The sequence below is a fragment of the Felis catus genome, chromosome B2 (assembly GCF_018350175.1).
Source record: "Felis catus isolate Fca126 chromosome B2, F.catus_Fca126_mat1.0, whole genome shotgun sequence".
Classification (NCBI taxonomy): Eukaryota; Metazoa; Chordata; class Mammalia; order Carnivora; family Felidae; genus Felis; species Felis catus.
In genome coordinates, this window is record NC_058372.1 from 80,777,065 (window position 1) to 80,789,191 (window position 12,127).

Below are 12,127 nucleotides of genomic sequence, written 5' to 3' on the forward strand. Positions count from 1 at the left end.
TCCTCACCCCCACCCTTAAGAAAGCATTAAAGAACTTCCGCAGAATGGAGCAAAACAAAATGCACAACCAGAGACACTGTGTGTGCTGTAGGCAGCAGGCATGTACTGGTCAAGGAATTAGATTACTCAAGGTGGTGACTCATTCAGCAACTATGTAGTGTTTGCGGTTGAAGAGAAACCTTTGCCAGAGAATGACTAAAATCTATTGGCAGCGTCTTTAAAGAAATCATGACTGGGCCTAAACCAGTGAATACGCAAGTGTGCTTTTTTTCTTCATCTTTTACTTATTCAAGACTGAGAGTAAGAAAACACCATCCCTGTTGACGTGTACTGTTACAGCATGGTCTCTCCGGGGCATTCCCAAAAACCACTCTCAATGGGGCCAAGTCCAGACACATGTCTGTTTGGGCGTGGTCACGTACTTGTGTGTGTGTGTGTGTGTGTGTGTGTGTGTGTGTGTGTGTAGTTAGCAGAATGAGTATATCAGACTTACACAAATTGTTAGAGGCATGTGGTCTTGGTAATTTAAAGAAAAGCCTAGAGGAGAAACTTCCCAAATTTCGTTGTTGTTTTCATTTCCTAGGGCTGATACAACAAAGTACTATAAATTCAGTGGCTTAAACAACAGACAATTTATTGTCTCACAGCTCTGGAGGCTAGAAGTCCAAGGTCAAGCTGTTGGCAGGGTTGGATATTTCTAAGGGCTGAGAGAGAATCTATTCTACTCTTCTCTCCTACCTTCTGGTATCTGCTGGCAAACTGTGGTGTTCCTTGGCTTGTAGAAACATCACCCTGATCCCTGCCTTCACCTTCCCATGGTATCCTCCCTGTGTGTGTCTGTCTCCAAATTTCCCCTTTGGATAAGGACACCAGTCATATTAGATTAGGGCCCCGCCCTACTCCAGTATGACTTCATCTCAACTAATTACATCTGCAATGTTCCTGTTCCAAGTAAGATCACATTCTGAGGTACTGTGGATTAGGACTCCAACACAGGAATTTGGAGGAGGGGGACAAAGTCCAATCCATAACAATTGCCTATCTATTAGCCAGAGATAATTTATTTAAAAAATAATAGATTCATTTAAAATTCTGTGGTAGTTCACCTTAATCTGTTTATTAAACCCAGAAGAAAAGTTGAGCATCTTAAAAACGTTTAAATAGGGGTGTCTGGGTGGCTCAGTCAGTTAAGCCTCTGACTTCAGCTCATGTCATGATCTCATGCTTTGTGGGTTCAAGCCCCATGTTGGGCTCTGTGCTGACAGTCAGAGCCTGGAGCCTGCTTCAGATTCTTTGTCTCCCTCTCTCTCTGTTCCTTCCCCACTCATGCTGTGTTTCTCAAAAAAAAAAAAAAATGTTAAAAAAATTTTTTAAAAAGTTTGAATATATTTCACATACATAAAGAGTAATTATTTAAAATGAGAGAGATTCCTTAACCTGAAAGAGTCTTTCAGCTAAATAAATGTTTTTTAATTCATTTGGGTACAATGCCAGGTAAGTACATTTGCGTTTATGAATGCAAATCCCACACAGATATCCCCCACTAACAACAGTGCAAAACATGAAATATTAATTTAACAAAGTTTGTAATAGAAGACAAAATTAGTACCTAAAACTTGAAGACTTTAGTTTTGAGGTTGCCAAGAAGCTTATGTTTTTTACAATAATCCTTGAAAAGAGAAGAACATGCACCTGTGTGAGCACATCCATGTCCGCCCACATCCGTGAGAGCAGTGTGCACATTTATGTCAGTGCTGTTTCCAACACTTAGAAGCCCATCATGTAAATGAAGGTGAACATAGACAGCCAAGGGAGAGAGGGACATTTGGGTCACCATAGCTAAAGAGCAAGATGAGCAGAAACATAGATCCAAGAATAAATGGAGTTCTGGGTGAGTTCTAGCTCCTAGGAAGGTGTCAGACTTCCAGAGGGAGGCCCTTTATCTCTGCATAAAAGAAGAGCATATTGTCTTTGAAAGTGCCTGACCAGCCAATGTAATGACCCTTCCCTTCAGTAAGGATTCATTTCTGTCCATCCCTGGGCTCTACACATTCGTATGTGAAGTAACAACCTGTCTCCTGGCTGGATTAGAGGTTTAGCAAGGGAGATCCAGCATTCTTGAGACATCCTGTGGGTGACATCACTGGGGAGGTGAGTGAAAGCACTAAAGTTGAGGCTCTAACCTTTCTTCGTGGAAGCTTGTCTTGCTGGGGCCTGGTCCCAAACAATCTACCATAGCTAAGGGCTACTATTGTGTCTCTATTCCTTACGTAGTGATGAATTGTGAGCAAATTCGTTCATTAGGATCCTGGCTACCCCTTTATTGTCAGTTGTCATAGTTTGTCACTTTAAAGTCTTTTTAGCTCATTATAGTGCTAAGTATAGCAAATTCATACAAGCACAGCCAGATATGCTTTTTCCAAGAGGGCTAGAGATTCAGAATCATAAAATTTTATAGCAGAAGGTGACCTTGGAATTCATCTAGTTCACAACCCCTCATTTTACAGATAAGGAAATCAAGTTCTGTAGAGATTAAGTCACTTGTCAAAGGTCAGCAACCAGGAAGCAGCAGAACCAGGGCTTAAACTCATTTCCTGACCCTTCTTTCTCTACTGAAACTGCCGTATATGATAATCCCAGCACTAGGTTAGAAACTAACAGAGAATTATCCTACAATTATTTCACATAGAATCCTGTCCAATGAAGTAGCTGTTTGTTATTTTTTCTCTGTGGGCATTGGACTCTGGTTTATATTTTCAAAGCAGATGCTAATGATCTCTTTAATTTGTGGTCAGTTCTGTTTTCAGAGAATTGAAAGAGCTGCCTAAAGACATAAAAGACGCAAGTGTGGATTATTAATGATAAGGAAAAAGAAAGGTAGATCCTTGGATCTATCTCAACCTTCCTTTTCTCCAGGTGGTAGTCCTCAAACAAAAAACATGATCAGATATTTACATTATATGAACAGTTATTAATATCAACAGGCCACCTACTCCATACTCCATTAAGGTTTAGTTTACCAACAGAAGAAATATGGAACATATTTTAGATTTCTACCACCCACCTAAAAGTAGTTGCATGTTCTGTATATGAGCAGTTCTCTTTGATTAATTCTGAGACCCCCAAAGCTTATGCCTTAAACATGTATCATCTAAGAAGAAAGTATATTTCCTACTGCAGAAATTTAGTGCGCCTTCTGCCGTCAGCCAGTGAAGTGTTCCGTGGTCAAGCAATGTAGGGCTCGGGTCTAAAAGAAATTAATTTGAGCGTATTTGGTTGATTTTAATAGCCTGACCTCTGAGTGTGCATGCAGCAAGGCCAGGAGGTAGCGGCAGGCCATACACAACTGAATTAAAATGAAGCACTGGCATCGCTCAGGGAAGCCTTCCCACACCTGCTTCTCATTTCCTCTGGTTATTTCTGGTAATGAAAATTGGAACCGTTGCTGTATATTTTGGGGTCTAGAAGGTCTATACATTTTTCTTTCATACAATATGCTTGTGATTAAGTATATGTCTCTGTCTATGAAAAAACAAGACCTAAGTGTTCCTGGAAGAATAAGGAAAATATCTTAGAGTGGTCCCTTAAAAATAGATTTTTTGTTGTTGTTCGTTTCTTCCCAATTCCAGCTGTAAGGCTCTGCCATGCTGCAGCCTTCTTCGTACCTGACTGCTGACATTTTCATCTACTATTCTCTTTACCTTTTTGCACACTGGCTTTGCCCTTCATTAGGGACCTGAATGGCAAGTGGAATAATAATACTGGCCTGTTTTAAAGAAGCTGAAGGATTTCTTAGGAAAGTTGAAAGCATTTGGATAGGGGAACAGCCCTTCCCGAATTCATTTTTTGCTTGGGCTTTTTATTCTCCAATCATCTCCTAGGCAGTCCTGATGTCTGTATCAAAAGAAAGGGATGTGTGGCTCAAAAACGCCAATTGGAGCCTTCCCTAGGGAGCTCTTAGCATAATTTGTGATGAGTTTAGGGCTGGAATTTGGCCCAGTCCCTAATCAATCCTTAGGTGGTCCTGGCTCTTATTTTCATGTTGCTAGGGACAGCCTTCCCATCTTATCATTGTCTGCCTTCAATTGACATTCCGAAGTGCAGCTGTATTGATTATGACTTTTCCCTCCCCTCGCTGGTAGCTTGGAATCTCATTGCTGAGGAGTAATAACATGATATATATTCATATGCACATATGCACGAACTACCGTGTTCAGTATTTGCATTTGCCTACACGTCTGCTGTGCAAGAGTATGCCATGCGAGAGAGTCAGCCTCTCCCCCCTCCCTGCCATGTGATGTCTATATATTTATGAGTAGGAGAGAGAGGAGCACTTGGATATATGAATCTGCTTGCAATTTCCTAATGGAATCTGGCAGAAGAGCTTTGCAATACGACAAGTTCCAGTAAAAAAAAAAAAAAATGTGTTCATGGAAGTGCTTTCCCCTTGTGCCTGTCACCTATTTGCCCTTCCAGACCATTGAAAAGATTAATCATGGAATGAAACAGACTCTCTTTCTGGTCAGAAAAGAATAAAATACTTTGTGTTGAAGGAGGGGAGAATGTTATATTCTTAACAGGGCATATCATGGGGAAAGAGTCCAGGTGAACAGGATCCTGAAGGGGGAAAAGATCTTGTTAACAATGGCCTGATATTCTGTAGCTGACTGGGCTTTGGGTACTGTCATTTGGGAGAAGAAGTGCTAGGAATGTTCTTTAAGGAGAGAACACCAAATTGTGAGTGAGGTTAGAGGTGAATGGGTCTGAAAAGCAGTAGGTTATTTCTTCTGGGAGCTGCTGCTGTGTTGGTAGGGCATCCTGAGGTGAGAAGCCCTAACTATTCAGAAAAGGCCTCCATTAATGTCATGATCCTTTGTTGCTCTATCCTGTGCCTGAACCGACTACTTAAATCATGAGTTTTAAAGAGAACCTTTGCAAAAGTCCTATCCTGCCCCATATCCATACTCTCTAGACTTTCTACCTTCCATAATGGCCTCAGCATGGCAAGGGCTGTTGGATGAATGGAAAGCTGGGAAGGAGACTTATGGTGGTTGGAGATGCCAACATATGGAATCCACAAACCTTACCTTGGAAATTTCTATGTCTCTACATATAGACTTTTTTTTTTTTAATATTTATGTATTTATTGTGAGAGAGAGTAAGAGCAGGGTTGGGGCAGAGAGAGAGAGAATCCCAAGCAGGCTCCATTCTCAGCATGGAGCCTGACTCTGGACTCAGTCCCACAACAGCAAGACCATGACCTGAGCCAATATCAAGATTCAGACACTCAACGAACTGATCCACCCGGGTGCCCCTGCATGCAGACTTTAACTGAAACATTATGGACCTGAGGTCCATGTCTTCAAGTGAATGAAAAGAAATTGCTTATTTGGAGAAGACTTTGCTCAATTCACCTAGGATAATAAGGCATTCTGATCACATACATCTCATTCCATAGACACTCCATGGAATGGAATGCTGCAATGTACTACACAGCCTTGGGCAGAAAGGAGGCAGGAGAACATATTTCTTAGGAGCAACCTGATCTTTCACATTCTTCAAAAGGACAATTTTTTTGTCATTTATTTTTTTCCTTCAAACACAATCTTCAATTGTATCTGAGCAGTTGCTAATAGATATAAAGATAAATGAGGACTATAATTATTTAGAGTTCACATAAGGGGCAGAGTCAAAACATAAATTTTTTATAGTGCTATGGACACTATCAAAGGATTTTAATATTCCACATGACCTCCAGTATTCTCCTCATGTGGAGGTCTTGTCTTAGGCAACATGTATGAAATATGATGGTTAGGCATCTTCTGTGGCAGATATTTTAGGGAAGATTCTGAGAGCTCCAGCAATGGCTATCAAACCTAGCAGATGGCAGGATGGCTGTAGGAACAGACTGGTGATTTTAGAGTTGGTTCATATAAAACAGGCTAAGGAAGAAAAAAAAGACATAGCCACCTTGTAGCATTCAGAAGCTTCTTCTGCTAGGAGGGACAATGGCCTCAGCAGATCCTTGCTGGGGTGGAGAACCAGAACTGGCAGCTTTGCAAGTGTCTGAAATTCTGAATAAAAGGAAGAGAAAATTATGGCTGATATTTATTGATAATATTATTTAAATCCTCTACACTTTAATGGAGGTTTTTTTTTTTTTTTTTTTTGGTCTAGTTATTCTATCAATTGCTGGGGGTGGGTATTAAAATCTCCAGCTATGATTATATAGAACTTTCTATTTCTCAGTTAGCCTATTTTACTACATGTATTTTAAGCTCTGTTATTGAGTGCATATACATTTGTGATTGTTATGTCTTTCTGTTGAATTGTGAAAAGTCCCTCTTTTCCTCTGGCAAACTCTTTGTAATAAAGTCTACTTTATCTAATATTACTATAGCCACTCCAGCCTCCTTATGCTTAATGCTTGCATGGCATATCTTTTCACATCCAGTTCATTTCAACCTATCTGAATCTTTATCTTTAAAGTGTATCTCTTATGTAGCCTAATGTATAGTTGGATTTTACTTTTTATCCATTCTGACCATCTCTGCCTTTTAATTAAAAATGTTTAATACACTTATATTTAATGTAATTTTTGATATGGTTGGATCTGGGTCCACATTTTCTCATTTACTTTATTTGTCCCAACTAATATTTATTATGCACTGCTAAGAAAAGTTACCCAAAGCTTGAAAATTAGGAAAGATGGCTGTCATCCTAAAGCATTATCTAAAAAGACTGTTAAAAAGACTCCTAAAAAGGAGAAGATAATTTTGTTTGACTTGCTATCTGCTATTAAGGAAACTAAGGTGCAGAGAGGTTAATTTGCTCAAGATCATCCAGCAGTTAAGTGTTGGAATTGGAATTCAGAGCCTCAAGCCCATAAATTTGATTACTTTACCATACTGCCTCCCACTGGTAATTGCCTCATTATTGAGTTTATGGACAATTACCAGAGGAAGTTGGGAGGACTACTACTGCCACTTGCTAGCTGTGGTATCTACAATGGCATTTTCTGTTAAAAGGAAGGGCAGCTGTGTGACATCTTGAGGCACATGTGAACTAAGCCCAGGGGTCCCAGGGCAGTGAGGCTCAGCCTGAATGTATGGGTGTTTTTTCACTCTGTTGATCTGGAACCCCTCATGTTTACCACTGCTAAACACATAGAGGCATAGAAACGAAATACCATTTTCAGGAATATTGCTGAGCATTCTGGTGATATGCATTTGTCCTTCTGTTTGATATGGGAGTGTGGCTGAGGTGAAAGAAAGAGTAGTTTGACCAGTCAGGAAAACACACTGATGTAGCAAAATGTTAGTGATGTTTTCGCACTTCCTCATGAAGCAGTGTGACCTCCTGCCACCCAGACAGACTCTTTCTTTAGATTTTTCTTGCTCATTTGCCACAGCTGTTTGTTGTTTTCTTAAATGTTAAGCTTTTTATAGCTCTTCAGTTACTTATAAAAAGTATCAGTTATTCAGGCCATACGAGTACTGGTTCAGTGCTAGTCTAATGAGCAGTGAGAACACTGAAGGCATATTTTTGTTGCTTCTATTTTCTCACTGCTCCCCCCCACCCCCTTGCAAGTTTCCCCTTTGGACTCAAATGACTCCAGATTTTTGGAATTCACTAAAAAGGTGAGCCACCAGTTGGTCTTTGCTGCTTAAGTATAATTCACTGCCTGTGTTAATGTTACTGGCTTTCCATCATTTTGTGAAGAGGAGAGAAATGGGTGGCACCTCACCCACAGGTGCTCCTAGGCATTCAGAAAGGATGCAAACCTGTACAGATGCACCTGTGATCTCTAGGGAAAAGAAGTCTCATCTTTGTTATGCAGGGGGGAAAAAAAGCCCAGGACTTGGAGTGCCTTCACTGAGTAAGTAGGACCTGTCTCTTCATTTTGCCTCCACATGGAAAGCAGGACCAGTTACAGAAGAGATCCTGATAGAATCATAAGGAAGATTCCAGAAACCACAATCAAAAACACAGATGCCATTTATGTATTTGAAGAAATTGAACAGTCTCTCCTGGGCTTGGAGGCATTTACAATGATGTCTCAATTGTACATATGTTCTACATGTTAGTTACAAAACACTCAGAGAAATTGTTGTGATCTTAGTGCAAGAGGATATCATTGAACACGTCATAGGAGAATCTACTCGGGAGAACTAATATTGAGAAAATCTGCATGTATGATCTGCCATTGAGGTTGCTCATCTCGGAGCTTCAGACGTTGGGGGTCTTGGAGTGATTTGCAAAGGTCGTCACCAAGCCTTTTTAGTTGATTTAATAAGTAACTATCCTACATGTATATGTACTATTTTCACAAGTAGGTAGATACTAAAATGATTAGTAAAATATTAATTTAAATATAATATCAAACTATTAGCACTTTAAAAAAATTATGATTGTTTTTATATATTTGTTTTTATTTTAATCTGGCTATAGGTTAGAAGCTGCTGTTCCAGCAAGTGATTGGCCTCTTATCCAGAATGTCTTACAAATAAACTCCTTAGGAGCCACTGGCCAATTATTTGGGTGGAAAAGGATCAAATTATGGGTTTGTTTTCAGGTAGCCATACCCTCAGCTCTTCTTTCTTGGTGCTGGAAGAGGTGAAGCCTTCCTTTTAGAAAGACAACTCACCTAGCATTTTTCCTGGGATGATTTTGCAGAAACAGGTCCTCATTAAACATATTTTGAGATGGAAAATAGACCTCATTCCAGCTGGTGATGACCTTAATTGTTCTCAAGTGTCGATCTTCTAAAAGGTCTACTTATAGAGGAAAACGTATATATTTTTTAGCTCAGAGGTTTTTATGTGTACCTATTGCAATATCATTTTTTAAGTGTCTGTGTAATAATAACAATGACTAATATTTACTGAGTGAGCATTTAACACCAGCCAGACACCTTTCTAAACATTTCACATGTGTTACCTCAACAAACCTCTGTGGTGGCTATTATTATTTTTATTTTATACATAAAGACATTAGATTCAGAGAGCTCAATAACCTGGTTTACCAGCACATACATGATAGAGCCAGGATTTGAATCCAGACTATCTGGCTTTTGAGCCAGCAGTCTAAACCACCATACTATATTCACTTTGTATAGAAAGCCAGACCCAAAGCTGAGATTTTTTTATTATGATTTAAACATTTTAAGGGGTGTCTTTTTCCTCCTTTAATTGAGGATTTAATTTTTCTTTCTCATTTGAAAATTGTTCTTCTATGTTAAAAAAATCTATTTGTCCAGCTAGATTATGAAATATAAAGACTTATGGAAATTCACATGAACCAGTTTTCCTAATTCTGTTTAATAAAACTTCTTTCTTTCTTGAGGATATCGTCCCCCCTTATTGTGCTCTGTGGCATAAATGTGGGAGCTTACATTTTCTTTCCTTGGCTTTAGTTCATTAACCTTTATATTGGGCCATCTTTAATCTAAAAACATTGTAGACAATTATGAATTAAATAAGATATAAAACATATTTGGGGCGCCTGGGTGGCGCAGTCGGTTAAGCGTCCGACTTCAGCCAGGTCACGATCTCGCGGTCCGGCAGTTCGAGCCCCGCGTCAGGCTCTGGGCTGATGGCTCAGAGCCTGGAGCCTGTTTCCGATTCTGTGTCTCCCTCTCTCTCTGCCCCTCCCCCGTTCATGCTCTGTCTCTCTCTGTCCCAAAAATAAATAAACGTTGAAAAAAAAATTAAAAAAAAAAAAGATATAAAACATATTTGACATCATTAGTCATTAGGAAAATGCAAATTAAAATAAGGAGATACCACTACATATACACTGAAGTGGCAAATGAAAAGAACTGACAATACCAAACACTGGTGAAAATGTAAAGCAACTAGAACTCTCATTAATGGCTGGTGGAAATGCAAAATGACACAGCCACTTTCAGAAAAGCAGTCTGACAATTTCTTATGAAGTTAAGTATCCACTTACATATGATTCACCAAACCCACTTCTAGGTATTAACCCATGGGATATGAAAGCTATGTCCAATACAAAGACCTGTACACAGGTGTTCATAGAAGTATCGTTCAGGGACGCTGGGTGGCTCAGTCAGTTGAGTGTCCAACTTAGGCTTAAGTCATGATCTTGCGGTTCGTGGGTTTGAGCCCCACTTCGGGCTCTGTGCTGACAGCTCAGAGCTTGGAGCCTGCTTCAGATTCTGTGTCTTCCTCTCTCTCTGCCCTTCCCCGACTCATGCTCTGTCTCTCTCTGTCTCAAAAATAAATAAAACATTTAAAATTTTTTTAAAATAAGAAGTATCGTTCATAATAGTCTCACACTAGAAACAACACAATGTCCATCACCTGCTAAATAGATAACACATTGTGATATTTCCAAACAATATTATTCCAAAAATATTATTCAACAATAAAAAGGAACAGACTACTGATAGATAGATACAGCAACATGCATGGATCTCAAAAGCAACATGCTAAGTGAAAGAAGCTGGACAAAAAGAGTTTATGTATTATATGGTTTCATTTATGTAAAATTCTAGAAATGGCAAAACCATAGTGGCATAAAGCAGAGTAATTGTCAGAAGGGCAAGTTTGGGAGTGGGGTAGGTATTGACTATCTGAGGGAATGAAGGAACTTTGGGGAATAAAACAAATGTTCCATATCTTGGTTGTAGTGGCAATTTGTCATAATTCATATATGTTTATCACACTCATCAAGCTGCACACTTTAAATCACACCTCAATAAAGGAGATTAGGAAAATGTGTAGAGATCTTTTCGACTGAGCTACATGTGAGACAATTCCATTTTTAAAACTCTGGGGTTATCTTCTATTGTGTTCCACCTAACCCATTTCATTCAGTGTTTAATAAAAAGATTGGTGGTTTAACATGTTTTTTATCTTAAGTTGATGTTATTTCTTCAATTGGAAAAAGGGGTGAACTGAATGTATAACAAATATTCAGTGAAAAAGGAAAATTGAAATAAATGTGTTCATAATCAAAATAACTCCGTATCATTTATTCATCGATTGTACGGCCCTCTGATGGTCAGTGCATCTTTGTATTTGTTGGTATTGTTGGTATTCTGTCACACTGGGTCAGTGTGCCTTGTTTCTTTAAAAATTTTTTTTAATGTTTATTTATTTTTGAGAGAGAGAGAGAGAGCACGAGCAGGGGAGGAGCAGAGAGAGAGAGGGGGACACAGAATCAGAAGTAGGCTCTGGGCTCTGAGCTGTCAGCACAGAGCCCGACGTGGGGCTCGAACCCACCAACTGCGAGATCATGACCCGAGCTGAAGTTGGACGCTCAACTGACTGACCCACCCATGCGCCCCATGATCAAGTGCCTTGTGAAGATCTTATTTAGAGTTTTAGAGTTTTGATGGCCATAGGTGACATACTGGTTGCAGTGTGAACCCCCTACACCAGAAATTTTCCATGTGGAACAGAAGCTAAATCCAAAGAGCTACCCAGTAAAGTTTAAGGCCGAATTTCATTACAAGAAATCAATTGATGGTATGAGGCAAAATAATGAGTTATCCAGTTTATTTTGTAATTTTTCTATGAGAACCAATAAAAAATAGTGTTTTTCCAATCACCTATCCTTCAGAGATATGAATATGTATCTACTTACCCTCTCGTTCAGTCAAAATGTGTTTATCCAGGGGTTTACTTTGAGCAAGGCATTGTGCTAAGTACCATGGGAAATGCAAAGTTGCTTAACTATGATGATTGCAGTCCTACTCAGTTAAAACTCTGCACTTGAAAATTGGCTGAAATGTCTATACAATTACATGCAAATATTTGTTTTTGGCAGTTTCAGTTATAGGACTCAAAAGACATATATTCTGAAGGTCAGAATATTTAAAAGTGACTGTGGGATGCTAGAAAAGGCTGAACCCCCAGATGGGTCTTCCACCAACGTGCCCGGAGGCCTGAAATGACGCTATTAGAGGAATATTGTGTTAAGCATTCTCTTTTCCCTCCAGCCGACATCACCTGGGAGCTTGTTAGAAATGCAAAATCTCAGCATCCACCCACAGACTGACTGAACTAGAATCTGCATTTTAACGAGATTCCCAGACATCTAGACAACATCATAATGTTTCTTCCAGCCCTGAAGCTTTTCTGCTGCTCTCTACCTA

General features: G+C 39.4%; 1 long non-coding RNA gene across 2 annotated transcripts in view; it reads left to right on the forward strand.

Moving 5' to 3' along the window:
* LOC111560499 overlaps positions 1-12,127 on the forward strand; it is a 144,573-nt gene that overhangs the window by 57,382 nt on the left and 75,064 nt on the right. The window contains exon 4 of one of the 2 annotated variants that reach the window (XR_006598022.1): positions 7,925-9,484. The exons of the other annotated variant lie outside the window; for it this stretch is intronic. This is a non-coding gene — a long non-coding RNA (uncharacterized LOC111560499). Of the gene's footprint in view, positions 1-7,924; positions 9,485-12,127 lie in introns of those variants that run through there. 2 annotated transcript variants of the gene reach the window in all.